General features: G+C 37.5%; 1 long non-coding RNA gene across 1 annotated transcript; it reads left to right on the top strand.

The window, feature by feature from the left end:
* Nucleotides 1-8815: 8815 nt before the first annotated feature.
* LOC106512550 (uncharacterized) lies at nt 8816-10644 on the top strand. Its single transcript, XR_001309691.1, has 3 exons — nt 8816-8837; nt 10449-10512; nt 10608-10644. It is a non-coding gene; the product is annotated as an uncharacterized LOC106512550 (long non-coding RNA).
* The last annotated feature ends 4339 nt before the right edge of the window (nt 10645-14983 follow it).

Below are 14983 nucleotides of genomic sequence, written 5' to 3'. Positions count from 1 at the left end.
ATATACACACACAAATATATAAACTGTATATGTTCTTCTAAAATTAGCCCACATTATTTTTGTCACAATATATTTGACCCAAACTGAACACATGCTTCGCAGTTAGCCTGTCATTATTTAAAAGAACATCATTGAAATTTTATCTCAACATCCAAGATCAAAACAGCAAATTCCTCTTTTCTCTGTTTTCGTCGGCCACCAATCTGTGCATGTGGGCATTAGCCGTGTTGTGTGTTTGTGCAAAGATTTCCAATCAGTGCAAGCTGTGAACAGCGCAGCGCACTACGCTTGGGGGCAGCCATCTGTCAGCTGAAGCTTGGTCGACACAGCAATCAGAAAGCTCTGTGGCGGGTCCAATCTGTTCCACCACAGGTAGACCTGTCTGAGGGCTGCCATCAATCTGCACGCTCCTTATTTATGCACTCTTTTCAGTCCAAGTTTCTCTAATCTTACTACTCATTTGTATTTGTATGCTTTTCTCATAATCCTTTTGACTTTTATCAGAACTTCAGTTTCCTTTGCATCCAAGTATGTTCGTATAAAATATTAGAAATGGAGGTAATATTAATTATAAGCATTCTTATTGAAGCAAAAATGTGAAAACTGATGTTTTGACCTGCATACAATAACCTTTAGTTTGTGACAGGTGCATCACACAGAGTGTATTTATAATTGTGGCAGTTTGCTAAATGTGCCATACTACGCCAGGCAGAGCTCACCCCCTTCATGTTTTTTTTTCTRTTGGCAAAAGGCCCAAGTATTAATCTGATCAGAGCCATGTAAATGGCAGAAGGCAGCTCTCTGAACCAGACTGTTTGCCAGACCAAGAGGCCTGTAGCACCGGAGGTGACATCCTGGRCTCCAAACTTGAATAAATTATTGACTGGGACCAAATCAGAGCTGAAGGAGGCTTTAGCTGGTTGGTTTTATGATTAGGTTCCTGATACAGATGAGAGAAATCTGACCTTTTTACACAGTTAAGCATGAGATCTATTCACATATTTGCACAAGTATAGTTTCCTTAAAGCATTTTGAATAAACAGTTAATTCACAGAAACTTTCAGTTGCTTACATTTTATGGTTAATCCAGGCTGATATTAGAGAAACATAAGGTGGCATATTATTACATTCTTGACTTCTTTTCCTTGTTAATAAGTGTGTTTTTTCTTTACCTTTTTGAGGTTATATTTTCTTTGAAACTTTATTAAAACATGTAAACAACCTGCACTAGAAAACCAGTTTCATAAAATTAATAAATAAATTATGCTAAAATTGCATATTGTCATGACGAAATTAAATCAAATCAAATAGTCTGCATTAAATCACTGATTAGGGTCCAAACTTTAAAGGAGCAAATGCAAGACAAAAATACTTTTTTGTTAATTTAATTATAATAAAAAAACTATCTTAGCGTAATATTTCAGCTTAAAAAACATAAATGCAATATATTTTTCTGTACGTTATTTAGAAAAATATAAACTAATGATTAGCTGTTAACATTGAAAATTTACATTTCAGCCCTGATAAATAAAGCTTTCACTGAGCTGAGTTACATCAGAGCATTAAAATGCCAAAGATTCTCAAACTGAGTGGACAAAATTGTTTTGCCTGTGTTTAAAGTCTAATGAGCAGACTAAGGCAAACCTAATGTTTAATCTGTTAAACTTGGTAAAATCTAGCAGTGTGACAAATAAAAAYGGTGACTCACTGCAGTACCTCCTAAGAATAACTTCCTGTTCCAAACTCAGGAGGCCAGAAAAACAGTCAGAGGTTGTTTAGTTTGTTTGCTTTCTAGAACTATGATGTTGTCACATGATGTACTCTGACAAAAAAAACCTATCTGGTGATCAAATTATTCTATGCTTGTTGTTATTTTTTTTAAGCTTGTGAGACACATAGTTGAGATAAACCACATTTTCTTTGGCTCATTGTGCACGTTCTTACAGCCGTTTCACTCCTATCTGCTCATCAAACGGGCAGACATCAAGCCAGACGGTCTGACCACGCATGTGAGGGTTCTTTTTAAATTTTAATAGCCTTCTCCAAAACAAATAACATCCTGGATGTACCTGCCAAAAGAAGGAAGAAGCTGTTATTCATCCTTTTTGTATGAATAAATGATATGGATGTGTCTGGTGTGTGCTGTTATCAGATGCACTAAAGCAAAAAAAAAAAAAAAAATAAAAAATAAAAATGCTTCAATCTGGAAGGTAAAACTTAGATTAGTACTTTTTTTGAAATAGTTGTGCACTTTTCTGGAATGGTTTAGTTATTCACATCATTTTGTCATTAACCAAGTCTGGTGATTTATTTTCTGCCAGCTAGTGTTTCTTGCCAGAATCACCCACTTCTCAAAAGATAAGAATCATCTTCATAGAGTTATGTCCATCAAAACCCAGCTTTTGGACTTTTTTTTTTTTTGCCTCTTGCCAGTTTTATTTTTATTTTTCCCTCCTTTTGGCACRCAACAAAGTGAGCACAAGGGACTGGCAGATTTAAACACCAAATTAAATAAATTCCCCTGTTAGTCATTAGCTGCCGGGTTGGTAAAACATTATTGTACCACTGATGATGTTTTTTTTCTTGTAAAAATTGAAACTGTAACTTTTGGAAATGAAGAGCAGTATTTTTTTTTCTTCTTCAGCATACAAATAACTTCAGTAACCACACTTTGGCCTGGCACTTCCAGCACACTGAGTTTTACAGCACTTGTCCAAGTTAACTTCTTCCAAAACGAAGAAGGCATGGAGTTTATTCCCTCAGCATTGTTGGACAAACCACAGTTATTCAAAACCCGACCACAATACACAGTCAGGTCCTGAACACTGGAGCTGGAACTTGCTCATGTTCTAAGTAGGTTTGTGGGTATTTAACAAAGACTAAGACTTTATTTTAAGTTGTTACAGCCATTTTGTGTTGGTAGAGGTTGATTAGCTGTAGCAGCCATTTTGAACYGAATGACTCCAACAGTGAAGAAAGAATGGTTTATATATCCATTCTAATGTTTTGTTTAAAGGACGTTTCATGCAAAATTCACATTTTTAGCTGTTAAATATATTTTGTTGTTGGAGTCCCAAAGTTTAGTTTAGTCTTTTCTTGGGCCTGCAAAGATAGTTTTAATCTCTGTAATTTCCCTTCATGGGATCAATAAAGTTTCTTTCTTTCTTTCTTTCTTTCTTTCTTTCTTTCTTTCTTTCTTTCTTTCTTTCTTTCTTTCTTTCTTTCTTTCTTTTGTTTGGGTCATACAGTATTTTTCAACCCATATGTTTTTTGAACTATTATGTAGGGACTTTGATAAAATTTTCAAACTTATTTTAGAGCTGTTTTCCTTTTTGTACTCGTAAGGCTCTGTGTACAGATTCCAAAACNCCTTCCTTCCTTCCTTCCTTCCTTCCTTCCTTCCTTCCTTCCTTCCTTCCTTCCTTCTGTTTGGGTCATACAGTATTTTTCAACCCATATGTTTTTTGAACTATTATGTAGGGACTTTGACAAAATTTTCAAACTTATTTTAGAGCTGTTTTCCTTTTTGTACTCGTAAGGCTCTGTGTACAGATTCCAAAACTATTTCTTTTTTTATTGGGACACCCCCCCCACCACCACCACCACCCCCAATTAAGGATTTAGAGGTCTATAAAGGCTGAAAATTAGGAAGCAAGTGCTCTATTGACTTCCATTGTAACATAAAAAAGTGCGGAGCTCCGTAGACATAGTGTGCCTCAAAATTTCGCAACGATTTTTCAAACCAAAGCAGAAAACAAACTAAATAAAACCTTAAGATAGATTTCGAAATGCTAAGTGGAGGCTAAGCATGAAAACGAGCAAAAACAAAAATCACGATAACCTGACCCACGCACTGTCGGGATCATACAGCGCATTTATAAAAGTCGCTGTAGTCAAAACATCTGTGACAGAACTRGCAAATAAGGTCTGGACTTACCAACTACAATTTCATCTTCATCATYCTCCGCTCTCTCTGGGTCAGACTCTGGCTCAAACATCTTTTAACTGAATTCTAAATAAAATGTTTCTGCGAGCTAGAAAATGCTAACCCCCTCTCTGAATCCCGAGTGAACCGTTCTGGAAGACGGAAGGGGCGGAGCTTGAAGCGCTTTAAAGAAACAGTAACAMAACTGGCTGCTTGGAGGCAYATCAGAAAAKAGGTGAATAAGGRGCTGGYAAAGTAGRAAAAGGAGAAATTCAGACCAAAGCATTGTAGTTCCACTTTATAAAACCCCAACAGAATGATTTAATTGTTAAAAGGAAGGATTTAACAGCATGATAGGTCCACTTTAAAACTCTTGAGTGATGAAATATGCGTAACTGTACAAATATCTCCCGCTGACACTCTGTGTTGTACGTTGACATCAGAACTCTACGTCCATGTCTTCTTTCCAACAACAAAACAACTCCCCATCAAACAACACAAGCGTCTTTTCAAACTTCTGATACATCATCAAGCATCTATCCTGCTGTCACCGTTGTTGTTTAAATGTGCTACATCGGGAGTGCTGTGGAAGAGTTCATAATGGTTTATTCCCTGCGTCTTCTACGCGTGAACACGCAGTGAGAAAACTAAGTCCGAAATGATGTAATGGCTGATCCACTGTCTCACATCTTGTGGAAGTATAAAGCAGCAGTTAGCTGTAGATGTTCATTCAATKATTATTTTCAAGCAGTTTAATCAGAATCGGCCCTGTGGTTCAGGAGATTATTTGCTGACACATCAGAAAAACATACACGAACACACATAGAAAACAAAATATCACCTGCCTCTCAAAAGGCAAAAGGAAGGCAATCATCAGGATATGTATAGGTCATCCTGCCTTTTTCCTTCATCATACAACATAAACCAAACATCCGAAGTGAATCTTTGACTTTAGACAAGTACAAATACTTTGACACTTTTTGTGCCAGTTGTTTGATTGTATACTGAATTTGGAGATTTACCTCAAGCAAGAAACATTCAAGAGCTGGACTCAGAGCTTCCTGTAAGTTTTTCAAGTGGACATTTTTAACTTTTTGTAATTACATTTAGATGATAAAATAAGCTGAATGCTGTGTTATATATACTAGCCTAATGCCAGAAAAGAGGTGTAACTCAAAGAGCCAAACCCCCCATTTGATTTTAAAGTCTAAATAAACTTTGCATCTCTCCATTCCAAACCATACAGGTATTTTTGGAACCAGTCTTTTGTCTCRTCTGTGTTTCTAAAAAAGTAGAAACAAATCTAACAGTAAGCTAAAATGTTTTCTGACATTTTAGTTATGTGTGCATTTCACAGGCATCTCTGACACTGTAGGAAAGGCCTGTGACTCATTTCCAGCAGTTATAATTTCAGATTTCAACAYTGACAGATGACTGTTGTTCTTAAAGTTGACATCAGAAGTGAAGTGAAAAGGTGGGTGGATAAGTTTTCATGGGTACGACAAACTGTAAAGTACAAGTTGTTATAAAGGCAGGTGTGTGTGTGTTTTCCCTCTTCTGTTTGTTAGTTTAGGAAACGCCCTCTGCTTAAGGAGCCACCAAGTGAAAAGATTATATCTTGTTAAACTGGTCAGAGGGTGGAACAGAGCTGTGTATTTACTTATTTTAAAAGATTTTTTTTTTGTTGGTCGCTAATCACATTTTCCCTAAAGACAATCTATTATAGTACATAGATTATGGCAAGCAAAGAACAATAATACTCTTAAATTACAAGTTAAATCTCCAAAAACAAGGGATTAAACACAATATATCTTCATAGTTCTTGGTGTGTACAAAGTTACAAAAAGTACTGTTCCATCACTCCTTTGTCTTTCATTGTTCTGTCAGAATAAAAACGCCTTTTTATCTGAGTAATACAATTAAGATTAATCCAGTAGAGACAACAGACAGAATGGAAAAACACGCCTTCATCCCACCCTGCCTTTTAGCGCTAAATCCTCCCTCCTGTCCACTCCACCTTTCAAATCCAATGTTCCCCTCCCACTGCAAGCATAACTGCCACAAGGCAGGACCACAGGAAGCATTGATAGGGTTTAAAAAATGCCTCCAAGTGATAGATGTCACCTTTATGTCACTGTCTCTGAGGCACTGCACCAAACACTCTGCCACAATGACAGGCTGCAACGTGCTGAGGATGCAACAGGGAGGGCTAGAAGAGACTGCAGTAGAACCCAACTCAATTGTATACAAGACGTGGACAGCAGGTCAGTGATTACATTTGTTTGTGTTTATAGTCTCATGGGGTGTTAAACCATCAAAATACCTCCCACAGTTCTCCCAGCGTAGCACACGTCGCACATAGCTAAGCCTATAAACAACAACGTGTTATACGTTTGAAGAGAAGTTCGTGTTGTTGGATGAGGAGTTGAAGGAAAACATTTTTTTCTTGTTAACCACAGTGATAAAAAGAAGATGTGGATGTCAGTTGTACAATCATGTGCTCAATAGGACCAGATGAGCTGCTCCTCAGAACTGTCCTTTTTGTTGATTTAACGATCGGCTTCTAGGAGCAGACTCTTTTCAGCAAAATGCAGAAGCATGCACTGCTCTATATAAACACACAGGCCCACAAAGTTCTGACCAATCACACTCTGCAAACTGCGTTGGTCTGCAAGACAGAGTTCTGACTGGGGGGAAACATGCAAGACRGGGTGTCAGCAGGAGATAATGGATGGATGTTAGGCAATTTCGTCACGCGACTTAAAACAAGACGTAGGAAGGACAGATGACCACTCATCCTGGTTCTGGTTCAGCTGAATGCTCCTCTCTGTTAAAAGATAAATATTTCTTTATCACTTCCTGCTTAAAATGCACTGAAGTTAAGTTTTGATACAAACTGGGTGTAATTTTAAGGGGTTAGAGGGGTTCTGACCCCCACAATAATTTGATCCTGTCAAAATAACCTCCTCAATAAAATTACATAATTTGTTCTAACACAATATACTGTACATTAACTGGTTAAGTACACTGCTGCACATAAATGTGCATAAATACATGCTCTTTGAAAACTGAGAAATTTAGGTATGTTGTAATACATCCTAAAATATATATATATTTTTACTGTTATGGAAAAAGTAAGCCCTTTCTTAATTGTTGAACTGATTTGGAACAGAAGGTGCAGAGTAAATACAAAGAAAACAGGAAAGGGAAGTAAATCACAGTAAAAGCATTACACTGTATTTTAACTCCAAAATATTCTGAATCGTTTTACAAAAGTAAATGATTCAATAAATACATAAATAGGCCAAGAGCATAACACTCCCATTGGTAGATGTAAAGTTATGTCATTGCAATCTGCTGGTTGTCTTAGATAAAAAAATTTTCCCCTGACCTTTCATTGCACACTGACTCTGACCGTATTGTGTTATTATTGAGCTGAACTGATGTTTCTTATTTAGATGAATTTGTGATTTAAGTCTTTACTGCAGCTTTGTAAGTTTCAGAAACGGACGCCATTATTGCACTATGTGGTAACAAATGAAAAWGCACAGCTAGCATGTGGGACAAATATAAAAACACATATGACTTATGAAGTGAACAAAACATGAATACACAAAGATACCACCCACAGACAAGCACTATATAAGCACAAACCTTCAACTTTGTTCCCTCAGTGCAAAATAAAAACCCTGTAGCTACTGTCACTGTCACAGGACATCATCCTGACATTTTCAATCATCTCCTTTGACAGGAGTATTTTTGGCCCAAGTAGTAGAGCTGTTTTTTGAAGGCGTCTGTAATACAAAATATAATTCAAGTCTGTCTGACAAGTGGAATAAGCTTGTCAAGAAGCTGAGACTTGAGGAAAGAAGCTTTTAGCTGAGGACTCAACTTGGCATTGTTCAAATATCAAAACTCCTACTCCAAACTGAGTTAAAGTTTGTCGTGTCAAACTTCAAACCACCACTGTCCTCGAAGGTTTTGCTCAACTTAAATGCAGGTTTTGTATATTAGGTATGCATTTACTTTGCAGTATATTCCTTAACCACARCAGAGGACAGATGATTTGACCGAAATAGTTTGCTACAGAAATTGCAGCATTTTTTTTTTTTTTGCAGCAGAGCATAATTTGTAGACGAAGTTCCCTCACACCTTTGTCTTGATACCATATACAGTACACTAACATGACTGAGTGAGTGGAAAAGCACACGCGTCAGCAGAAAGAAGCTACAATTCAGGATAACTGGTAAAACACCCGGTGACCATTGATCAGTGGTAGGCAGCACTAATCTAAAAATTAGTTCCACTAGTCCTAAAACACTAACTCAAATATTTAGGTCCCCTAATTCTGAAGCAMTAATGCACTAAAAGTTTTAGCAAAAGCTAATTCTACAGCACTAAAAAACCCAGTCAACCCATGAACAATCTTCAACAGACAACATGAGTCACATACTGCCATGTTGCTCTCTTAAGACTTAGCATTGAACTTGATCTTCTTGAAGTAAACAACTGTGTATGCTTAAAATCCTAGTTTCTTTTTAATGAAGTTATGTTTTCATCTTTTATTTCATTTTTAAAACCACAAAAAAGATGATTGAAGTGCCCATAAATGTGAAGGAATGTTTACCAATCCAAAACTGAATTGAACACTGTCAGATTCTGACTTGGCAGGTCGACCCAGGGCGCAGGCAGAGTTCGGGTGAAACAAAAAGYCTTTATYAAATCAAAAGGCTGACGAGGCAGCTCAAAAAACTCACTAAACGTGGCGAGGCAAGAACTCCAGGACATGAAGAACCGGCTGGACAGCACAATACAGCACAATGATAGCACACAGATTGAACACAGGACACAGAATGTAAAGGCAAACTAACGACAAACGAGAAACACCTGGAGGAGACACAAGAGGAAACAGGTGAGCGTGGGCGAGGCAGCTGGGCAGAGAACACACGGGGAAAACACTGAACACTTAGAAAAAACAAAATATAAAAACACAGACTATGAAAAACATGTCACTTAAAAAACCAAAACTGTAAATCATGTTATTGTGGTGAACCACTAGGGGGCGTTACTCACACCCACTAATACAGGATGTTGTGATTTAAAAATGTTTTTGCATAAGTCTATTGTTTTTGGCGCTAACCACGCAAAGTGTGTTGGAGTTGAGTAAAGCGAGGTTCTGCATCAAGTTTCTGTGTCGTCTTTTCTACTCCTCCACATTGGTGACCCCGACGTGATAATGTTATTCACAGATGACACTATGTCTGTTTTTTTCTCAATTGGTAGGGTTGGGGCATGAATATAAGCTCTCAAGCTCACTTAGCATGCTGAATTACTGTATACAGTACGTGCCAAGTGACATGCTGTGTGCTACTACGGTTGTGCAAAAATAATAATAAAAACATCTAAGCATTAAATCATTAAATAATTCCAACATAAATTTACCATAGTTTTTATTTATCAGGTAAAACATTGCATTGTTAAAACATGAGTCACCACTGAAATGTGTTTTTCAGCACTTTTGCATTTTTTTGTCAAGAGGATTGTGGGATGAGCTACAACACATAAACATATACTAATGTGAAAAGATTTGAGTCATTCCTCATTATATACTGTATATATATATATACAGTATATAGAAGCAAAACTAAAGAGGTCTTGTAGATTTTTCAGGCTTTCTGAAAGGCATTTAAAGTGTTTTTGTTCTTCCTGTACTCTTTCAGACAGATTTACGTGGTCAATTTTATTTGATGTGAGCAATAGGAGTTTGTAAATTAGTTGCATTTGACACATTTGACATTTATTGTTCTTTAATGCTTTAACCCTCCTGCTGCATCAAGGTCAAAATGACCCACGAGGCTTCAGTTTTAAAACTGAAGACTCATGAGCAGCAAGAGGCTTAAAAACATGTGCTACCTTTGGAATGTTAAACATTAAATGTGATAGCTTGTGCATTCTTGTTTTGAAGAAACATAAAMTGTGGGAAAAGTGCCTTGATGGCACCAAAACAGTGATGTTTTTGCTGTTGTCAGAAGATATTTTTTGCAAGAAATGTTGCTGTTTCATTTTTATCATTWTCATACACATCTACATTCAGTTATTTACCTGTACACTGACCAATCAGCACACATTAAAATGAGTTGGAATAATGCTCAATGTCACCCAGTTGAAGCTGCATCAACAATCTTGGCCGCWACGCTGCAAAAATTGTCTATMTGACAAAGTCTCACAATCTTATATYCAGTCAAAATTTATTTTTGATCTTGTTTTTAAGACTGGTTTACTGAGTAGGAGCAGAATATGGTAGATTATTAATCTTGTTCGCCTGTAAATGTTTCCTTAWTTCAAATAGTCTTACCAAGTACAGTTTTCTTACGCACTGGCAGATTTCACTTAATTTGAGAATATTCACATCAACTAGTAGTATTTTAGTTATTTTTAGATGGCTAAATTTTGCAGTGTACTGCTCTAGTGGTTTTTGAGTCACTTTTACCTGAGTTTGTAATTTCTGGTGTTCTCCWTGCAGACCTCCTGATTGTGACCATTGTTTTGATGCTTCTGAGACTGAAGACCTCCGATCATTTTATTGTGTACTGACCCCATGTCTAATCTGCAGTAAACCACACATAGAGCCTCATCTGCCTGCTCTCCACAGCTTTGCTCTTTTTCTTTCTCATCATTCCAGGGGCGGTTCTAGGGGCGGGGCCACAGGGGCATTGGCGCCAGCTGAAATTTGATTGGCCCCCTGAAGTGCCCCTGCCCTGTTACTCATCTGTCCTTTACCTGGGAGTGATGATGGTTGGTGCAGTTCCATGTTCAAACACTAGTTGCGCTAATGAGTCAAATAATAAAGTCCAGAATGAATCAAGCTTACAGAATTCTTCTTCTCTTCTTAAGAAAATTTGAACAATCCTGCAAAAATAAGTCTTTCAACTGACAAATGATGGCTGGATTTTCTCAGGTGTGTTTGAATTTTTTTTATTTATGTACAGTAAAATGTATGAAAAACTGGTGAGGAGAATTTACTGTGCAAGATTTTTGGTATCACTTTACATTCAAGCTCCCCTTGGCTTATAAAGAGTTTATAGATAGGTTATTAATTCATTTGTAAAGTTYACACTTCATAAATCATTAATAAATGAAACTGGACAATTTTGTCTCTTTTTCGTCCTTAATTATTGCATAATAAACACTTAACAATTTTTAAAGTGTTTACAGGTTAATTAATAACCTATCTATAAACTCTTTAAAAGCCATCTATAAGGGGGACCTTATTGTAAAGTGGTACCTTTTTTAAAAAAATTACATTACATTACAAGTGTTTGAAATGTAAAACATAAACACTGGGAATTTGTGTGAAAGGTTGTTGAACAAAGACTTGGCCCCTCTATGAATATTGTGGCCCCTTGATGGCCCCTTACTCAGAAAAATCCTAGATCCTCTACTGCATCACTCTCCTCTCATCTTCTTGTGGACCTGTAGTGGTCAACTCCAACCCACCCACTTTCCACCAAAGCCTAAAACCTAATCCTAGAATGATGAGGTAGTGTAACATATCTGTCAGGAAGTGTTTCACCATGTCTGAAGGTTTTAAATGTGTGTGCATGAAGTAAGAGACTGGAGTCAAACACAGTGGACACAATATCTCCCTTCTCGCAAGTGTCATCATCTCCTGCTGCTTGGGAGTTCGTGAAGACAGGAACGCTGTCTCTGCAGGGAGTAAATAAAAACAGAAAGGCAAGAAGTTGGGGGGAGTTGGAAGGTTGATGGTCAAATAGTTGGGGGATGTGACAACATGATCATGCTGAAAGCAGCCATCCAGCTACCACTGGCAGTCCAGGTTTTATTACCCAGCTTCCACCAGTCGTTTTGTCTTAAACACTCCTTTTTCCTCAGCTGAGGCAGGAAGGTTTTGCTCCATGCTGAAGGGCACTGCTAAAAACCCAAAATGAGGTGTGACATATCTGTGGCATGTTTACTCAGATTAGAATTGCATTGTCAGACGTTTTGGAGCAGAACAGTGCAAGGAATTCACACCTCTAAATATAAAGAGGGGCATGCRGCCTCCACCAGGACTCACAGATGAACGCAATTTGTTTCATCCACTTTCAGCTCCATCACAAGTAGCTATGAAACACCCCACAGTGCGCGTGTTCTATGCTGCCTGTTTTATTTTTAATGAGTGCTGACGAAGCTGGGTGCAGCAGGGATCAAATGCTGTTGGTCCTTCTTGGGTTGATGTTTGTTATTAATCTCATTTTCACTGATCTGGATAAACCACTTGTCCACATTCCTCCAGTTAATTAATGGGTTGGTATAATTTTTTTATGTTTACTAAATCTTTAACAATGCTAAACGGGTTGACAACAAAGCTCGTCCGAACAAATACCCTTTGTTTGGATAGAAACAAAAAGCGATGGAGTCGCAGTTTGACTGAGTGTCAGTCTGCACACCCTGAGACCCTTCTGGCCCTTCATAAATTCACTTGTGTCCATCATCAGTGAAATGCAGCTGGCACACTAGCATCGCACCTCCTGCTCGCTCACACGAGGAGTCGGGTTTGCTCGGAGTGTGAAAATAAGATCTGTCAGCTTCAATAATAGCCTTTTAGCAGCGCGATCACTCAGACTTTCCAGCTATGTGTGGCTCCTTTCAGCTAAACTGTTTCATTAGCGATGGGGGACCTCATATTTTCAGCACAGTTTAACACCATTTACAGCACAATGCAAAACATTTCAGCCATCTCCCTTTTTCAGTCATTTTCCTCCAAGGACCAAAGCTTTCTTGTAATCTTTTAAAATGATTTGGCTTCCCGAATGCCTTTCAAATATTTCTTTTTCATTTTTTGGATCCTTTTTTTTTTTTCATTTCAGTTTTTGTGCCTGATCATTTTCAGTAGAATGTTTTGCTAAAATACTAAGCACTTTTGAATGAATCAGAGGAGCATAAAAACAGCAGCCAGCTGAAGTGATGAACTGTTTTGTCAAAACACAACAGGCAGCTTGGCCAGAACCAGTTTTAACATTTATTCTGAGGCACCTTGTTTGTGTTTGTGGTAAACATTATGTTTTTTTTAAATTTAAACTATTTATGTAACAAATTGTAAATATGGCAGATTGCCTGGCTTAAATAAGTATTTTTGAACCAATGTGCTACAAAAAGAATGAAAGAGGTGTAAAGTATTGGGCAGCAAGCTGCCTCAGTTGGTAGAGCTGTTGCCTCTTAGCAAAAAGGTTGCCAGACTGAAACCCRGCCCGGGGACCTTTCTGGTAGAGTTWGCATGTTCCTGCATGTGTGGGTTTTCAGTTCCCTCCCACAGAATAAAAACAAGAATGTTAGGCTAGTTGGTAACTCTGAATTGTTCCTATGTGAGAGTGGGAGGTTTGTTGTCTCTGTGTGTCCCTGTGATGGACTTGTGACYTGTCCAGGGTGTCCCTGACCCAAACACAGTGGCTGCTGGATATGGGCACCAGTGACTCCCAGTAACCCTGAAAGGAAGAAGTGGGCAAAGATAATGGATGGATGTAAAGTAGTTTAAAACAGTCCATCTAATGGTCTTGTGCAAGAACTGAACAGCTAATTAAGCATACAGCTGTGTAGATTATTAAAAGCTATCTAAAATGATATTTGGAAACAATAACAAATGGGGAAAGCCTCAAAACTGGCAGAACTGTAGTTTTAAACTTTAAACCTGTCCACAGTAACACAGATATGTAACAACACAAAAGATTTTATTTTGTTTTTGAATCAAACATACAAGTTGCATTTTCATTCATTATTTTTTTTTCTTTCTCCCAACCACTTTTCAAACTGGAAAAAATGTTAATATGTTTGTCAACTATGTTTAAATATGGTAGTGTTGGGTGTTGATTGCCACCTGTTTTACTGAGCATGTACCAGAACTAGACTAATGTTGGAGCCAATCTGATTCTTGCTTGCTGCTACAGCCTGCTGACCAAAAAAAGAAGTTGTCACAATTAAGCCAATTTTACAGATATTAAGCTAGCTGAAAGTTATTACCAACATCTGATTTGTGTGACATATTTGCTTAAAACTTAGGCATTAACTGTAGAAATTAACCCTTTTAGTCTGTTAGCAAAGCCTTGGCTTGCTTTGCAATTTTTTTCAATTCATGATATTCCAAATGTTTGTTTGTTTGTTTGTTTGTTTRTTTTGTTTTATTCAATTTTCATATAGTTGCATTTATGGGGTGGTACAGGCTGCATTCATCAGTAGATTTATCATACCGTCTTGTTAGTAGTGATCAGAATTGCAGGCAGGTCTAAATAATTCAGCACCCTTTTATTTAATGCAAGGATAGCATGGARTCAACACAATTCATTACGACTTCCAAAGCTAACCAACATTAGAACAAAAATGGCAATAACTTCATCAATTTCACAGAAACTGAACTACAGTTTGATGTGGTAGAAGCTGAGAGTCWTTCACAACACATCCTCTGAGTGTAACATTTTGTGATCTTGCACGACATTGAGCAAAACATTTTCTAAATAATTTCTCAACATCAGATGATTTTATTCTTAATCTCTGGCATGAAAAGCAGAAGGCATCATGGATTTCTTTAAGAAGCTTTATCCCTTTATTTTTTCTTTTTTTTGTCTAAACTTGATATGATTCCCAATCTATATGTAAGCTCCTATTATTTTTGAACCATCTTTGTAAAATGAGATTGTGTGGTTGTGTTCATGTGGCTGATTGGACACTAAGTCCCAACAATGTCAAGAGCATAATGTGTCACATAATATGACGCATGATCTCAGGCAACTGTTGTGTCACTGTTGATTTTCATCACTGAGTGTTGAGGCATTCTGGGAAATCCTCCAGGAATACAAGACATTGTTTCTGCTCTTTGTGTCAGCTGAGATATTTTCAGAAAGGTCCATCACAAGTCCATCACGCCACCTTTTTTTTCCAGATAGTTTCTGAATCATTTAGAGTGGTGAAGTTCTCTTAAACGCTTTGAAAGGTAGCGATTTAAAAGACTTGCACAACCTAAATTATCTCTCTCTGTGTGTGTGTGTGTGTGTGTGTGTGTGTGTG

The sequence above is a fragment of the Austrofundulus limnaeus genome, unplaced genomic scaffold (genome assembly GCF_001266775.1).
Source record: "Austrofundulus limnaeus strain Quisiro unplaced genomic scaffold, Austrofundulus_limnaeus-1.0 Scaffold9, whole genome shotgun sequence".
NCBI lineage: Eukaryota > Metazoa > Chordata > Actinopteri > Cyprinodontiformes > Rivulidae > Austrofundulus > Austrofundulus limnaeus.
Note: the sequence above shows the minus strand (reverse complement) of the source record. Positions and strands in the feature narration are given on the sequence as shown.